Genomic DNA, 18,385 nt, shown 5'->3' with positions numbered 1-18,385 from the left:
TGGGTGCTGAACAGCTGAATGACCGGGCACCCATTGTAGTGAGTCGTGATGTGGGGATACATAGTAGTCCAGCAGAGGTTGAGCGGAGGGAGCGGGAGGGAGTGTATTCTTGGAGGAGGTCGCAGAGGTAACTGGGGGCTAGGTTGTGGAGAGCTTTGTAGGTGAGGAGTAGGGTTTTGTATTGGATGCGGTAGTGTACTGGGAGCCAGTGAAGTTGGATGAGGACAGGGGTGATGTGTTCAGATGATTTGGTGCGGGTGATGATCCGGGCGGCTGAGTTCTGAATGATCTGCAGTCTGTTGATGAGTTTGGTGGGGAGTCCGGTGAGGAGGGCGTTGCAGTAGTCTATGCGTGATGTGACAAATGAGTGAACTTGTGGTGATGTTGTGAATATGGGGTGCGAATGAGAGGGTGTTGTCCAGGATGACGCCGAGGCTCTTGACTTTGGAGGAGAAGGGTACTGGGAATCCATCGATCATTATGAGTAGAGCTGGGGTGTGTTGTGATTTAGTGAGGGTGGATTTGGATCCTATGAGCAGGGCCTCGGTCTTGTTTCCATTGAGTTTCAGGAAGTTCCTGCTCAACCAGCTCCGGATCTCTTCCAGGCACGTGATGAGGGAGGTGGGGGGGGATGGCAGCGGTGGGTTTGGTGGAGATGTAGACCTGTGTGTCGTCAGCGTAGCAGTGAAAATGGACCCCATGGTGACGGAGGAGTGTGCCCAGCGGGAGGAGGTAAGTGGTGAAGAGGAGTGGACCCAAGACTGACCCCTGGGGGACACCCAGTGAGACACCTGAACACCCAGACTTGTGGTTGCTTGGTTGAACAAATTGTTGACGGCCGGTGAGGTAGGATGTAAACCAGGAGAGTGCAGCACCAGTGATCCCAATGCCAGGCGGTCCAGGAGCAGAGGGTGGGAGATGGTGTCGAATGCTGCGCTGAGATCGAGGAGGATGAGAATGGTGAGTAATCCAGAGTCGGCTGCAAGGAGGAGGTCATTGGTGATTTTAACTAGGGCTGTTTCAGTGCTGTGTTTTGGACGGAAGCCAGATTGGAACGGTTCGTGGAGATTGTTTGTGTCAAGGTGGGACTGTAGTTGTGCGGCAACCACCCTTTCAAGTGTTTTGGAGATGAAAGGGAGATTGGAGATGGGCCGGTAATGGTTAAGGTCAGTTGGGTCAGCACCAGGTTTTTTCAGGATGGGAGTGATGGCAGCCAGCTTGAGAGTGGGGGGTACAGTACCAGTAGTGAGGGAGGAGTTAATTATGTTGGTGATCATGGGGGAGATGGACGGAAGGCATGCTTTGACAAGGGAGGTGGGAAGAGGATCGAGCTGACAGGTGGTGGTTTTGGCTTTGCGGATGAGTTCTGAAACGGTCTGTTCTTTTACTGGGATGAAGTCAGAGAGGGAGCTGATGAGAGGTTGGCCAGAGGTGATCATCCAGATCATACAGTTGCCTAGTAACGGGGACGCTGGCGAGTCTAACGCCGCTCTGTATGGCTTGTTTTTATTCAGTAATAACAATAATGACAACTAGAACTGCAAGCAGTTATGCAGGGGTCCAAGAAGTGTGCATTTCGCCGGCACAACGCGACAAGAAATGTGCGTTTCGCCGGCACAACGCGAAACATGTGTTCAAAACGCTACCCTGAACCTGTGGATACAAAGGATTTGACTGTGGTAGGAGTATGAAGTGTGCATTTCGCCGGCACAACGCGACAAGAAATGTGCATTTCGCCGGCACAACGCGAAGCATGTGTTCAAAACGCTACCCTGAACCTGTGGATACAAAGGATTTGACTGTGGTACGAGTAGCGAGAAGTCAGTGTAGCGTTTTCGCGGCGAAATTCTGTAGAAGATATACAATTTCCTCATTTATTGCGCCCCCTAATGGTGAAATTTTCCGATTTTTTTATCGAACGTCATTAAGGTTAACACCATCATGTGTGTAAAATTTGGACTCGATCCGATGTCTAATTTTGGATTTCTTTGGATTTTTGATATTCCACGTCAAATTTAGCTAATAAACCAACATTCAAAACGCTACCGTTTCGTCATCGAAGGCCGCATCAAAAAAATGTTCCATGCATTCTTTGCGTGTGCGTCTGAAGATGTCGTGTGCAAAGTTTGGTGTCGATTGGTCAAGAAATGTGGGAGGAGTAGGGAAAAAACCTTTTTTCGGTTTTCGCGAAAAAAAATTAGAGACGCAAATGGGCGTGGCCTATGCCAAAAGATGCAGCAGACTCCAGTGAATCTGTGTGTACAAGGTTTTGAATGTGGGAGGTTCGGTGTGGGAGTTATAGCCCCAAACGCGTCTTTCCTTGGTATAGCGCCACCTAGTGGCCGGCGTGTCTTGATTTGGTCGTCTGCTTAGAACTCAGGGCCCTGGATCTAGTCATGCAATTGGCATGTCGGCACCATTTACGGTTTGGGCTGTGGTCACACTTTTAGGGTTAGCATGTCGGAATAATAATAACTAGAACTGCAAGCAGTTATGCAGGGGTCCAAGAAGTGTGCATTTCGCCGGCACAACGCGACAAGAAATGTGCATTTCGCCGGCACAACGCGAAGCATGTGTTCAAAACGCTACCCTGTACCTGTGGATACAAAGGATTTGACTGTGGTACGAGTAGCGAGAAGTCAGTGTAGCGTTTTCGCGGCGAAATTTTGTAGAAGATATACAATTTCCTTGTTTATTGCGCCCCCTAATGGCGAAATTTTCCGATATTTTTATCGAACGTCATTAAGGTTAGCACCAACATGTCTGTAAAATTTGGGCTCGATCCGATGTATAATTCTGGATTTCTTCGGATTTTTGACTTTTCACGTCTAATTTAGCTAATAAACAAATATTCAAAACGCTACCGTTTAGTCGTCGAAGGTCGGATCAAAAAAGTGTCTAGGATTTCTTTGCGTGTGCGTCTGAAGATGTCGTGTGCAAAGTTTGGTGTCGATTGGTCAAGAAATGTGGGAGGAGTAGGGAAAAAACAGTTTTGCGGTTTTCGCGATTTAGCGAAAAATATTCATAGACGCAAATGGGCGTGGCCTAGGCCAAAAGATGCAGCAGACTCCAGTGCATCTGTGTGTACAAGTTTTTGGACTGTGGGAGGTTCGGTGTTGGAGCTATAGCCCCAAACGTGTTTCTCCTTGGTATAGCGCCACCTAGTGGCCGGCATGTCTGGATTTCGTTTTCTGAGTAGCGGTGCCGGTACTGGTTCTAGTCATGGAATTGGCGCGTGTGCACCATTTACGGTTTGGGCTGTGGTACCACTTTTAGCGCAGGAATAATAACTAGAACTGCAAGCAGTTATGCAGGGGTCCAAGAAGTGTGCATTTCGCCGGCACAACGCGACAAGAAATGTGCATTTCGCCGGCACAACGCGAACCAAGTATTCAAAACGCTACCGTGAACAACCTGTGGATATAAAGGTTTTGACTGTGAGAGGTTCAGTGTGGGAGTTTCGGCCCCAAACGCATTTTCCGCTACCGTTTAGTCGTCGACGGTTGGATCAAAATAGTTTTTACTGATTTGCAACGCAAAACATATATTCAAAACGCTACCGTTTCGTCAACGATGGTCGGATCAAAATAGTTTTGCTGATTTCTTGTAGTGTGCGTCTGAAGATGTCGTGTGCAAAGTTTGGTGTCAATTGGGCAAGAAATGTGGGAGGAGTAGCGAAAAGGCAGTTTAGCTGTTTTTGCGATTTTGCATAAAGAAAATACTGACGCAAATGGGCCTGGCCTATGCCAAAAGATGCAGCTGACTCCAGTGAATCTGTGCGTATAACGTTTTTGACTGTGGGAGCTTCGGTGTGGGAGTTATAGCCTAAAACGCGTTTTCAGAACATTCCATTGGCTAAATAGGAGATATATTATTTCGTCGTTTTTTGGCGCCGCCCTGTTGGCGAAATTTTCCAAAGACAATTTTCCTTTGCCAAATAACTCCCGCCTACATTATTAATTCTTGGCCATATTTTTTATATAGACTCGGGTTTGCCCCTTGATGGTTCCCTTATAGTTTGAAGAACATTCCTTTGGCCAATTAGAAGATATACAATTTCCTCGTTTATTGCGCCCCCCAATGAGGAAATATTCCGAATTCTTTATTGAACGCCAATAAGGATAGCACCGACATGTTTCTAAAATTTGGACTTGATCCAACGTCTACTTTTGGTATTCTTTCAATTTTTGCGTTTCGACGTAAAACGTAGCCAATAAACAAATATTCAAAACGCTACCGTTTCGTCGTCGAAGGTCGGATAAAAAAACTGTTGATGATTCCTTTGCGTGTGCGTCTGAAGATGTCGTGTGCAAAGTTTGGTGTTGATTGGTCAAGAAATGTGGGAGGAGTAGGGAAAAAACTGTTTTGCGGTTTTCGCGATTTAGCGAAAAATATTCATAGACGCAAATGGGCGTGGCCTAGCCCAAAAGATGCAACAGACTCCAGTGCATCTGTGGGTATAACGTTTTTGACTGTGGGAGGTTCGGTGTGGGAGTTATAGCCCCAAACGCGTATTCCTTGGTATAGCGCCACCTAGTGGCCGGCATGTCTGGATTTTGTCGTCTGCGTACACATCACAGACCTGGATCTAGTCATGCAATTGGCGTGTCCGCACCATTTACGGTTTGGGGTGTGGGCCCACTTTTAGGGAAGGAAGTATAATAACTAGAACTGCAAGCAGTTATGCAGGGGTCCAAGAAGTGTGCATTTCGCCGGCACAACGCGACAAGAAATGTGCATTTCGCCGGCACAACGCGAAGCATGTGTTGAAAACGCTACCCTGAACCTGTGGATACAAAGGATTTGACTGTGGTAGGAGTAGCGAGAAGTCAGTGTAGCGTTTTCGCGGCGAAATTTTGTAGAAGATATACAATTTCCTCGTTTATTGCGCCCCCTAATGGCGGAATTTTCCGAAATTTTTATCGAACGTCATTAAGGTTAGCACCAACATGTGTGTAGAATTTGGACTCGATCCGATGTCTAATTTTGGATTTTTTTGGATTTTTAATTTTCCACGTCTAATTTAGCTAATATACCAATATTCAAAACTCTACCGTTTTATCGTCGAAGGTCGGATCAAAAAACTGTCTAAGATTTCTATGCGTGTGCGTCTGAAGATGTCGTGTGCAAAGTTTGGTGTCGATTGGTCAAGAAATGTGGGAGAAGTAGGGAAAAAACAGTTTTGCGGTTTTCGCGATTTAGCGAAAAATATTCATAGACGCAAATGGGCGTGGCCTAGGCCAAAAGATGCAGCAGACTCCAGTGCATCTGTGTGTACAAGTTTTTGGACTGTGGGAGGTTCGGTGTGGGAGTTATAGCCCCAAACGCGTATTCCTTGGTATAGCGCCACCTAGTGGCCGGCGTGTCTGGATTTTGTCGTCTGCATAGTCTTCACTGACCTGGATCTAGTCATGCAATTGGCGTGTGTGCAACATTTACGGTATGGGCTGTATTCCCACTTTCTTGGTAGGAAGTATAATAACTAGAACTGCAAGCAGTTATGCAGGGGTCCAAGAAGCGTGCATTTCGCCGGCACAACGCGACAAGAAATGTGCATTTCGCCGGCACAACGCGGAGCATATGTTCAAAACGCTACCCTGAACCTGTGGATACAAAGGATTTGACTGTGGTAGGAGTTGTGAGAAGTCAGTGTAGCGTTTTCGCGGCGAAATTTTGTAGAAGATATACAATTTCCTCGTTTATTGCGCCCCCTAATGGCGGAATTTTCCGAATTTTTTTTCGAACGTCATTAAGGTTAGCACCAACATGTGTGTAGAATTTGGACTCGATCCGATGTCTAATTTTGGATTTTTTTGGATTTTTAATTTTCCACGTCTAATTTTGCTAATAAACCAATATTCAAAACTCTACCGTTTCGTCGTCGAAGGTCGGATCAAAAAACTGTCTAAGATTTCTATGCGTGTGCGTCTGAAGATGTCGTGTGCAAAGTTTGGTGTCGATTGGTCAAGAAATGTGGGAGGAGTAGGGAAAAAACAGTTTTGCGGTTTTCGCGATTTAGCGAAAAATATTCATAGACGCAAATGGGCGTGGCCTAGGCCAAAAGATGCAGCAGACTCCAGTGCATCTGTGTGTACAAGTTTTTGGACTGTGGGAGGTTCGGTGTGGGAGTTATAGCCCCAAACGCGTATTCCTTGGTATAGCGCCACCTAGTGGCCGGCGTGTCTGGATTTTGTCGTCTGCATAGTCTTCACTGACCTGGATCTAGTCATGCAATTGGCGTGTGTGCAACATTTACTGTATGGGCTGTATTCCCACTTTCTTGGTAGGAAGTATAATAATAATAATAAGAAAAATCCCTACAAAAACAATAGGGATCCAACCTGTTGGCTTGGACCCCTAATAAAAATAAAAATCCTTACAAAAACAATAGGGATCCAACCTGTTGGCTTGGACCCCTAACTAGAACTGCAAGCAGTTATGCAGGGGTCCAAGAAGTGTGCATTTCGTCGGCACAACGCGACAAGAAATGTGCATTTCGCCGGCACAACGCGAACCAAGTATTCAAAACGCTACCGTGAACAACCTGTGGATATAAAGGTTTTGACTGTGAGAGGTTCAGTGTGGGAGTTTCGGCCCCAAACGCATTTTCCGCTACCGTTTAGTCGTCGTTGGATCAAAATAGTTTTTACTGATTTGCAATGCAAAACATATATTCAAAACGCTACCGTTTCGTCAACGATGGTCGGATCAAAATAGTTTTGCTGATTTCTTGTAGTGTGCGTCTGAAGATGTCGTGTGCAAAGTTTGGTGTCAATTGGGCAAGAAATGTGGGAGGAGTAGCGAAAAGGCAGTTTAGCTGTTTTTGCGATTTTGCATAAAGAAAATACTGACGCAAATGGGCCTGGCCTATGCCAAAGGATGCAGCTGACTCCAGTGAATCTGTGCGTATAACGTTTTTCACTGTGGGAGCTTCGGTGTGGGAGTTATAGCCTAAAACGCGTTTTCAGAACATTCCATTGGCCAAATAGGAGATATATTATTTCGTCGTTTTTTGGCGCCGCCCTGTTGGCGAAATTTTCCAAAGACAATTTTCCTTTGCCAAATAACTCCCGCCTACATTATTAATTCTTGGCCATATTTTTTATATAGACTCGGGTTTGCCCCTTGATGGTTTCCATTGAGTTTGAAGAACATTCCTTTGGCCAATTAGAAGATATACAATTTCCTCGTTTATTGCGCCCCCTAATGGCGAAATATTCCGAATTCTTTATTGAACGCCATTAAGGGTAGCACCGACATGTGTCTAAAATTTGGACTTGATCCGACGTCTACTTTTGGTATTCTTTGAATTTTTGCGTTTCGACGTAAAACGTAGCCAATAAACAAATATTCAAAACGCTTCCGTTTCTTCGTCGAAGGTCGGATAAAAAAACTGTTGATGATTCCTTTGCGTGTGCGTCTGAAGATGTCGTGTGCAAAGTTTGGTGTTGATTGGTCAAGAAATGTGGGAGGAGTAGGGAAAAAACTGTTTTGCGGTTTTCGCGATTTAGCGAAAAATATTCATGGACGCAAATGGGCGTGGCCTAGGCCAAAAGATGCAGCAGACTCCAGTGAATATGTGGGTACAAGTTTTTGGACTCTGTGAGGTTCGGTGTGGGAGTTATAGCCCCAAACGCGTATTCCTTGGTATAGCGCCACCTAGTGGCCGGCGTGTCTGGATTTTGTCGTCTGCCTAGAACTCAGGGACCTGGATCTAGTCATGCAATTGGCGTGTCTGCACCATTTACGGTTTGGGCTGTGGGCACACTTTTAGTGCTGGAATAATAATAACTAGAACTGCAAGCAGTTATGCAGGGGTCCAAGAAGTGTGCATTTCGCCGGCACAACGCGAAGCATGTGTTGGAATTTGAGAAACGGCGTATGCCAAAAGATGCAACTGACTCCAGTGAATCTGTGCATATAACGTTTTTGACTGTGGGAGCTTCGGTGTGGGAGTTATAGCCCAAAACGTGTTTTCAGAACATTCCATTGGCCAGTTAGGAGATATATTATTTCGTCGTTTATTTGCGCCCCCTTGTGGCGAAATTTTCCAAAGACAATCTTCCTTTGCCAAAAACTCCCGCCCACATTAATAATTCTTGGCCATATTTTTTATATAGACTCGGGTTTGCCCCTTGATGGTTCCCTTACAGTTTGAAGAACATTCCTTGGGCCAATTAGAAGATATACAATTTCCTCGTTTATTGCGCCCCCTAATGGCGAAATCTTCCGAATTTTTTATTGAACGCCATTAAGGGTAGCTCCGACATGTGTCTAAAATTTGGACTCGATCCGATGTCTATTTTTGATTTTTTGGGATTTTTGATTTTCCACGTCTAATTTAGCTAATAAACCAATATTCCAAACGCTACCGTTTCGTCGTCGAAGGTCGCATCAAAAAACTGTTAATGATTCCTTTGCGTGTGCGTCTGAAGATGTCGTGTGCAAAGTTTGGTGTTGATTGGTCAAGAATTGTGGGAGGAGTAGCGAAAAAACAGTTTAGCAGTTTTCGCGATTTAGCGAAAAATATTCATGGACGCAAATGGGCGTGGCCTAGGCCAAAAGATGCAGCAGACTCCAGTGAATCTGTGCGTATAAGGTTTTGAATGTGGGAGGTTTGCTGTGGGAGTTATAGCCCCAAACGCGTCTGTCCTTGGTATAGCGCCACCTAGTGACCGGCGTGTCTGGATTTGGTTATCTGAGTAGCGGTGCCGGACCTGGATCAAGTCATGCAATTGGCGTATGTGCACCATTTACGGTTTGGGCTGTAGTCCCACTTCTATGGCGGGAAGAATAATAATAATAATAAAAAAAATCCTTACAAAAACAATAGGGATCCAACCTGTTGGCTTGGACCCCTAACTAGAACTGCAAGCAATTATGCAGGGGTCCAAGAAGTGTGCATTTCGCCGGCACAACGCGACAAGAAATGTGCATTTCGCCGGCACAACGCGAAGCAAGTATTCAAAACGCTACCGTGAACAACCTGTGGATATAAAGGTTTTGACTGTGAGAGGTTCAGTGTGGGAGTTTCGGCCCCAAACGCATTTTCCGCTACCGTTTAGTCGTCGACGGTTGGATCAAAATAGTTTTTACTGATTTGCAACGCAAAACATATATTCAAAATGCTACCGTTTCGTCAACGATGGTCGGATCAAAATAGTTTTGCTGATTTCTTGTAGTGTGCGTCTGAAGATGTCGTGTGCAAAGTTTGGTGTCAATTGGGCAAGAAATGTGGGAGGAGTAGCGAAAAGGCAGTTTAGCTGTTTTTGCGATTTTGCATAAAGAAAATACTGACGCAAATGGGCCTGGCCTATGCCAAAAGATGCAGCTGACTCCAGTGAATCTGTGCGTATAACGTTTTTGACTGTGGGAGCTTTGGTGTGGGAGTTATAGCCTAAAACGCGTTTTCAGAACATTCCATTGGCCAAATAGGAGATATATTATTTCGTCGTTTTTTGTCGCCGCCCTGTTGGCGAAATTTTCCAAAGACAATTTTCCTTTGCCAAATAACTCCCGCCTACATTATTAATTCTTGGCCATATTTTTTATATAGACTCGGGTTTGCCCCTTGATGGTTCCCTTATAGTTTGAAGAACATTCCTTTGGCCAATTAGAAGATATACAATTTCCTCGTTTATTGCGCCCCCTAATGGCGAAATATTCCGAATTCTTTATTGAACGCCATTAAGGGTAGCACCAACATGTGTCTAAAATTTGGACTTGATCCGACGTCTACTTTTGGTATTCTTTGAATTTTTGCGTTTTGACGTAAAACGTAGCCAATAAACAAATATTCAAAACGCTACCGTTTCGTCGTCGAAGGTCGGATCAAAAAACTGTTGATGATTCCTTTGCGTGTGCGTCTGAAGATGTCGTGTGCAAAGTTTGGTGTTGATTGGTCAAGAAATGTGGGAGGAGTAGGGAAAAAACTGTTTTGCGGTTTTCGCGATTTTGCGAAAAATATTCATAGACGCAAATGGGCGTGGCCTATGCCAAAAGATGCAGCAGACTCCAGTGAATATGTGTGTACAAGTTTTTGGACTCTGGGAGGTTCGGTGTGGGAGTTATAGCCCTAAACGCGTATTCCTTGGTATAGCGCCACCTAGTGGCCGGCGTGTCTGGATTTTGTCGTCTGCCTAGAACTCAGGGACCTGGATCTAGTCATGCAATTGGCATGTCGGCACCATTTACGGTTTGGGCTGTGGGCCCACTTCTAGGGGGGAATAATAATAAGAAAAATCCTTACAAAAACAATAGGGATCCAACCTGTTGGCTTGGACCCCTAATAAGAAAAATCCTTACAAAAACAATAGGGATCCAACCTGTTGGCTTGGACCCCTAACTAGAACTGCAAGCAGTTATGCAGGGGTCCAAGAAGTGTGCATTCCGCCGGCACAACGCGACAAGAAATGTGAATTTCGCCGGCACAACGCGAAGCATGTGTTCAAAACGCTACCCTGAACTTGTGGATACAAAGGATTCGACTGTGGTAGGAGTAGCGAGAAGTCAGTGTAGCGTTTTCGCGGCAAAATTTTGTAGAAGATATACAATTTCCTCGTTTATTGCGCCCTCTAATGGCGAAATTGTCCGAAATTTATCGAACGTCATTAAGGTTAGCACCAACATGTGTGTAGAATTTGGACTCGATCCGATGTCTAATTTTGGATTTTTTTGTATTTTGGATTTTCCACGTCTAATTTAGCTAATATATCAATATTCAAAATGCTACCGTTTCGTCGTCGAAGGTCGGATCAAAAAACTGTATACGATTCCTTTGCGTGTGCGTCTGAAGATGTCGTGTGCAAAGTTTGGTGTCGATTGGTCAAGAAATGTGGGAGGAGTAGGGAAAAAACAGTTTTGCGGTTTTCGCGATTTAGCGAAAAATATTCATAAACGCAAATGGGCGTGGCCTAGGCCAAAAGATGCAGCAGACTCCAGTGAATCTGTGCGTATAAGGTTTTGAATGTGGGAGGTTCGCAGTGGGAGTTATAGCCCCAAACGCGTCTGTCCTTGGTATAGCGCCACCCAGTGACCGGTGTGTCTGGATTTGGTTATCTGAGTAGCGGTGCCGGACCTGGATCAAGTCATGCAATTGGCGTGTCGGCACCATTTACGGTTTGGGCTGTGGTCCCACTTCTATGGCGGGAAGAATAATAACTAGAACTGCAAGCAGTTATGCAGGGGACCAAGAAGTGTGCATTTCGCCGGCACAACGCGACAAGAAATGTGAATTTCGCCGGCACAACGCGAAGCATGTGTTCAAAACGCTACCCTGAACCTGTGGTTACAAAGGATTTGACTGTGGTAGGAGTAGCGAGAAGTCAGTGTAGCGTTTTCGCGGCAAAATTTTGTAGAAGATATACAATTTCCTCGTTTATTGCGCCCCCTTATGGCGAAATATTCCGATTATTTTATTGCACACCAGTAGGGGTAGCATCGACATGTGTCAAAATTTTGGACTTGATCCGATGTCTAATTTTGGATCTTTTTGGATTTTTGATTTTCCACGTCAAATTTAGCTAATAAACCAATATTCAATACGCTACCGTTTCGTCTTCGAAAGTCGGATCAAAAAACTGTCCGAATTTTTCTTTGCGTGTGCGTCTGAAGATGTAGTGTGCAAAGTTTGGTGTCGATTGGTCAAGAAATGTGGGAGGAGTAGCGAAAAAACAGTTTAGCGGTTTTCACGATTTTGCGAAAAAAAATTATGGACGCAAATGGGCGTGGCCTATGCCAAAAGATGCAGCAGACTCGAGTGAATCTGTGTGTACAAGGTTTTGAATGTGGGAGGTTCGGTGTGGGAGTTATAGCCCCAAACGCGTATTCCTTGGTATAGCGCCACCTAGTGGCCGGCGTGTCTGGATTTTGTCGTCTGCATAGTCTTCACTGACCTGGATCTAGTCATGCAATTGGCGTGTGTGCAACATTTACGGTATGGGCTGTATTCCCACTTTCTTGGTAGGAAGTATAATAACTAGAACTGCAAGCAGTTATGCAGGGGTCCAAGAAGTGTGCATTTCGCCGGCACAATGCGACAAGAAATGTGCATTTCGCCGGCACAACGCGAAGCATGTGTTCAAAACGCTACCCTGAACGCTACCCTGAACCTGTGGAAACAAAGGATTTGACTGTGGTAGGAGTAGCGAGAAGTCAGTGTAGCGTTTTCACAGCGAAATTTTGTAGAAGATATACAATTTCCTCGTTTATTGCGCCCCCTAATAGCGAAATTTTCCGATATTTTTCTCGAACGTCAGTAAGGTTAGCACCGACATGTCTGTAAAATTTGGACTCGATCCGATGTATAATTCTGGATCTTTTTGGATTTTTGATTTTTCACGTCTAATTTAGCTAATAAACAAATATTCAAAACGCTACCGTTTCGTCGTCGAAGGTCGGATCCAAAAACTGTTGATGATTCCTTTGCGTGTGCGTCTGAAGATGTCGTGTGCAAAGTTTGGTGTTGATTGGTCAAGAAATGTGGGAGGAGTAGCGAAAAAACAGTTTTGCGGTTTTCGCGATTTAGCGAAAAATATTCATTGACGGAAATGGGCGTGGCCTAGGCCAAAAGATGCAGTAGACTCCAGTGCATCTGTGTGTACAAGTTTTTGGACTCTCGGAGGTTCGGTGTGGGAGTTATAGCCGCAAACGCGTATTCCTTGGTATAGCGCCACCTAGTGGCCGGCGTGTCTGGATTTTGTCGTCTGCCTAGAACTCAGGGACCTGGATCTAGTCATGCAATTGGCGTGTCGGCACCATTTACGGTTTGGGCTGTGGACCCACTTCTAGGGGGGAATAATAATAACTAGAACTGCAAGCAGTTATGCAGGGGTCCAAGAAGTGTGCATTTCGCCGGCACAACGCGACAATAAATGTGCATTTCGCCGGCACAACGCGAACCAAGTATTCAAAACGCTACCGTGAACAACCTGTGGATATAAAGCTTTTGACTGTGAGAGGTTCAGTGTGGGAGTTTCGGCCCCAAACGCATTTTCCGCTACCGTTTAGTCGTCGACGGTTGGATCAAAATAGTTTTTACTGATTTGCAACGCAAAACATATATTCAAAACGCTACCGTTTCGTCAACGATGGTCGGATCAAAATAGTTTTGCTGATTTCTTGTAGTGTGCGTCTGAAGATGTCGTGTGCAAAGTTTGGTGTCAATTGGGCAAGAAATGTGGGAGGAGTAGCGAAAAGGCAGTTTAGCTGTTTTTGCGATTTTGCATAAAGAAAATACTGACGCAAATGGGCCTGGCCTATGCCAAAAGATGCAGCTGACTCCAGTGAATCTGTGCGTATAACGTTTTCAGAACATTCCATTGGCCAAATAGGAGATGTATTATTTCGTCGTTTTTTGGCGCCGCCCTGTTGGCGAAATTTTCCAAAGACAATTTTCCTTTGCCAAATAACTCCCGCCTACATTATTAATTCTTGGCCATATTTTTTATATAGACTCGGGTTTGCCCCTTGATGGTTCCCTTATAGTTTGAAGAACATTCCTTTGGCCAATTAGAAGATATACAATTTCCTCGTTTATTGCGCCCCCTAATGGCGAAATATTCCGAATTCTTTATTGAACGCCATTAAGGGTAGCACCGACATGTGTCTAAAATTTGGACTTGATCCGACGTCTACTTTTGGTATTCTTTGAATTTTTGCGTTTTGACGTAAAACGTAGCCAATAAACAAATATTCAAAACGCTACCGTTTCGTCGTCGAAGGTCGGATCAAAAAACTGTTGATGATTCCTTTGCGTGTGCGTCTGAAGATGTCGTGTGCAAAGTTTGGTGTTGATTGGTCAAGAAATGTGGGAGGAGTAGGGAAAAAACTGTTTTGCGGTTTTCGCGATTTAGCGAAAAATATTCATAGACGCAAATGGGCGTGGCCTAGCCCAGAAGATGCAGCAGACTCCAGTGCATCTGTGGGTATAACGTTTTTGACTGTGGGAGGTTCGGTGTGGGAGTTATAGCCCCAAACGCGTATTCCTTGGTATAGCGCCACCTAGTGGCCGGCATGTCTGGATTTTGTCGTCTGCGTAGTCGCCACGGATCTTGATCTAGTCATGCATTTGGCATGTCTGCACCATTTACGGTTTGTGCTGTGGGCCCACTTCTAGGGGGGGAATAATAACTAGAACTGCAAGCAGTTATGCAGGGGTCCAAGAAGTGTGCATTTCGCCGGCACAACGCGACAAGAAATGTGCATTTCGCCGGCACAACGCGAAGCATGTGTTCAAAACGCTACCCTGTACCTGTGGATACAAAGGATTTGACTGTGGTACGAGTAGCGAGAAGTCAGTGTAGCGTTTTCGCGGCGAAATTTTGTAGAAGATATACAATTTCCTTGTTTATTGCGCCCCCTAATGGCGAAATGTTCCGATATTTTTATCGAACGTCATTAAGGTTAGCACCAACAAGTCTGTAAAATTTGGGCTCGATCCGATGTATAATTCTGGATTTCTTCGGATTTTTGACTTTTCACGTCTAATTTAGCTAATATACCAATATTCAAAATGCTATCGTTTCGTCGTCGAAGGTCGGATCAAAAAACTGTATATGATTCCTTTGCGTGTGCGTCTGAAGATGCCGTGTGCAAAGTTTGGTGTTGATTGGTCAAGAAATGTGCGAGGAGTAGCGAAAAAACAGTTTTGCGGTTTTCGCGATTTAGCGAAAAATATTCATAGACGCAAATGGGCGTGGCCTAGGCCAAAAGATGCAGCAGACTCCAGTGAATATGTGGGTACAAGTTTTTGACTGTGGGAGGTTCGGTGTGGGAGTTATAGCCCCAAACGCGTATTCCTTGGTATAGCGCCACCTAGTGACCGGCGCGTCTGGATTTTGTCGTCTGCTTAGTCCGAACAGATCTGGATCTAGTCATGCAATTCGCGTGTCGGCACCATTTACGGTTTGGGCTGTGGTCCCACTTTTAGGGGGGTAAGAATAACTAGAACTGCAAGCAGTTATGCAGGGGTCCAAGAAGTGTGCATTTCGCCGGCACAACGCGACAAGAAATGTGCATTTCGCCGGCACAATGCAAAGAATGTGTTCAAAACGCTACCCTGAACCTGTGGATACAAAGGATTTGACTGTGGTAGGAGTAGCGGGAAGTCAGTGTAGCGTTTTCGCGGCGAAATTTTGTAGAAGATATACAATTTCCTCGTTTATTGCGCCCCCTAATGGCGAAATTTTCCGAAATTTTTATCGAACGACATTAAGGTTAGCACCAACATGTGTGTACAATTTGGACTCGATCCGATGTCTAATTTTGGATTTTTTTGGATTTTTAATTTTCCACGTCTAATTTAGCTAATAAACAAATATTCAAAACTCTACCGTTTCGTCGTCGAAGGTCGGATCAAAAAACTGTATACGATTCCTTTGCGTGTGCGTCTGAAGATGTCGTGTGCAAAGTTTGGTGTCGATTGGTCAAGAAATGTGGGAGGAGTAGGGAAAAAACAGTTTTGCGGTTTTCGCGATTTAGCGAAAAATATTCATAGACGCAAATGGGCGTGGCCTAGACCAAAAGATGCAGCAGACTCCAGTGCATCTGTGTGTACAAGTTTTTGGACTCTGGGAGGTTCGGTGTCGGAGTTATAGCCCCAAACGCGTATTCCCTGGTATAGCGCCACCTAGTGGCCGGCGTGTCTGGATTTTGTCGTCTGCGTAGTCCGAAGAGATCTGGATCTAGTCATGTAATTGGCGTGTGTGCACCATTTACGGTTTGGGCTGTGGTACCACTTTTAGGGGGGTAAGTATAAAAATAATAATAAAAAGAAAAAAATCCTTACAAAAACAATAGGGATCCAACCTGTTGGCTTGGACCCCTAAAAATCCTTACAAAAACAATAGGGATCCAACCTGTTGGCTTGGACCCCTAACTAGAACTGCAAGCAGTTATGCAGGGGTCCAAGAAGTGTGCATTTCGCCGGCACACGCTACCCTGAACCTGTGGATACAAAGGATTTGACTGTGGTAGGAGTAGCGAGAAGTCAGTGTAGCGTTTTCGCGGTGAAATTTTGTAGAAGATATACAATTTCCTCGTTTATGGCGCCCCCTAATGGCGAAATTTTCCGATTTTTTTATCGAACGACAATAAGGTTAGCACCAACATGTGTGTAAACTTTGGAATCGATCCGATGTCTAATTTTGGATTTCTTTGGATTTTTGATATTCCACGTCTAATTTAGCTAATAAACAAATATTCAAAACTCTACCGTTTCGTCGTCGAAGGTCGGATCAAAAAACTGTATACGATTCCTTTGCGTGTGCGTCTGAAGATGTCGTGTGCAAAGTTTGGTGTCGATTGGTCAAGAAATGTGGGAGGAGTAGGGAAAAAACAGTTTTGCGGTTTTCGCGATTTAGCGAAAAATATTCATAGACGCAAATGGGCGTGGCCTAGGCCTAAAGATGCAGCAGACTCCAGTGCATCTATGTGTACAAGTTTTTGGACTCTGGGAGGTTCGGTGTGGGAGTTATAGCCCCAAACGCGTATTCCTTGGTATAGCGCCACCTAGTGACCGGCGTGTCTGAATTTTATTATCTGAGTAGCGGTGCCGGACCTGGATCTAGTCATGCAATTGGCGTGTCGGCACCATTTACGGTTTGGGCTGTGGGCCCACTTTTAGCGCGGGAAGTATAATAATAATAATAATCCTTACAAAAACAATAGGGATCCAACCTGTTGGCTTGGACCCCTAACTAGAACTGCAAGCAGTTATGCAGGGGTCCAAGAAGTGTGCATTTCGCCGGCACAACGCGAAGCATGTGTTCAAAAATTGAGAAACAGCGTATGCCAAAAGATGCAGCTGACTCCAGTGAATCTGTGGATATAAAGGTTTTGACTGTGGGAGCTTCGGTGTGGGAGTTATAGCCCCAAACGCGTATTCCTTGGTATAGCGCCACCTAGGGACCGGCGTGTCTGTATTTTGTTATCTGAGTAGCGGTGCCGATTCTGGATCTAGCCATGCAATTGGCGCGTGTGCACCATTTACGGTTTGGGCTGTGGTTCCACTTTCACGGGGAGGTAGTATAATAACTAGAACTGCAAGCAGTTATGCAGGGGTCCAAGAAGTGTGCATTTCGCCGGCACAACGCGAAGCATGTGTTCGAAATTGAGGAACGGCGTATGCCAAAAGATGCAGCTGACTCCAGTGAATCTGTGGATGTAACGTTTTTGACTGTGGGAGCTTCGGTGTGGGAGTTATAGCCCAAAACGTGTTTTCAGAACATTCCATTGGCCAGTTAGGAGATATATTATTTCGTTGTTTATTTGCGCCCCCTTGTGGCGAAATTTTCCAAAGACAATCTTCCTTTGCCAAAAACTCCCGCCCACATTAATAATTCTTGGCCATATTTTTTATATAGACTCGGGTTTGCCCCTTGATGGTTCCCTTACAGTTTGAAGAACATTCCTTGGGCCAATTAGAAGATATACAATTTCCTCGTTTATTGCGCCCCCTAATGGCGAAATCTTCCGAATTTTTTATTGAACGCCATTAAGGGTAGCTCCGACATGTGTCTAAAATTTGGACTCGATCCGATGTCTATTTTTGGATTTTTTTGGATTTTTAATTTTCCACGTCTAATTTAGCTAATAAACCAATATTCCAAATGCTACCGTTTCGTCGTCGAAGGTCGGATCAAAAAACTGTTGATGATTCCTTTGCGTGTGCGTCTGAAGATGTCGTGTGCAAAGGTTGGTGTTGATTGGTCAAGAAATGTGGGAGGAGTAGCGAAAAAACAGTTTAGCAGTTTTCGCGATTTAGCGAAAAATATTCATAGACGCAAATGGGCGTGGCCTAGGCCAAAAGATGCAGCAGACTCCAGTGAATCTGTGCGTATAAGGTTTTGAATGTGGGAGGTTCGCTGTGGGAGTTATAGCCCCAAACGCGTCTGTCCTTGGTATAGCGCCACCTAGTGACCGGCGTGTCTGGATTTGGTTATCTGAGTGGCGGTGCCGGACCTGGATCAAGTCATGCAATTGGCGTGTCGGCACCATTTACGGTTTGGGCTGTGGGTCCACTTCTATGGCGGGAAGAATAATAATAAAAAAAATCCTTACAAAAACAATAGGGATCCAACCTGTTGGCTTGGACCCCTAATAAAAAAAATCCTTACAAAAACAATAGGGATCCAACCTGTTGGCTTGGACCCCTAATAACTAGAACTGCAAGCAGTTATGCAGGGGTCCAAGAAGTGTGCATTTCGCCGGCACAACGCGACAAGAAATGTGAATTTCGCCGGCACAACGCGAAGCATGTGTTCAAAACGCTACCCTGAACTTGTGGATACAAAGGATTCGACTGTGGTAGGAGTAGCGAGAAGTCAGTGTAGCGTTTTCGCGGCAAAATTTTGTAGAAGATATACAATTTCCTCGTTTATTGCGC

The 18,385-nt window shown here is 45.0% G+C and overlaps 1 protein-coding gene across 1 annotated transcript in view; it reads right to left on the bottom strand.

Moving 5' to 3' along the window:
• ube2g2 (ubiquitin-conjugating enzyme E2G 2 (UBC7 homolog, yeast)) overlaps positions 1-18,385 on the bottom strand; it is a 283,623-nt gene that overhangs the window by 114,963 nt on the left and 150,275 nt on the right. The window lies entirely within an intron of this gene.

Source organism: Gadus chalcogrammus, chromosome 16 (assembly GCF_026213295.1).
Source record: "Gadus chalcogrammus isolate NIFS_2021 chromosome 16, NIFS_Gcha_1.0, whole genome shotgun sequence".
Classification (NCBI taxonomy): Eukaryota; Metazoa; Chordata; class Actinopteri; order Gadiformes; family Gadidae; genus Gadus; species Gadus chalcogrammus.
The sequence above is the reverse complement of the archived record's forward strand: the minus strand, read 5'-3'. Positions and strand labels throughout refer to the sequence as shown.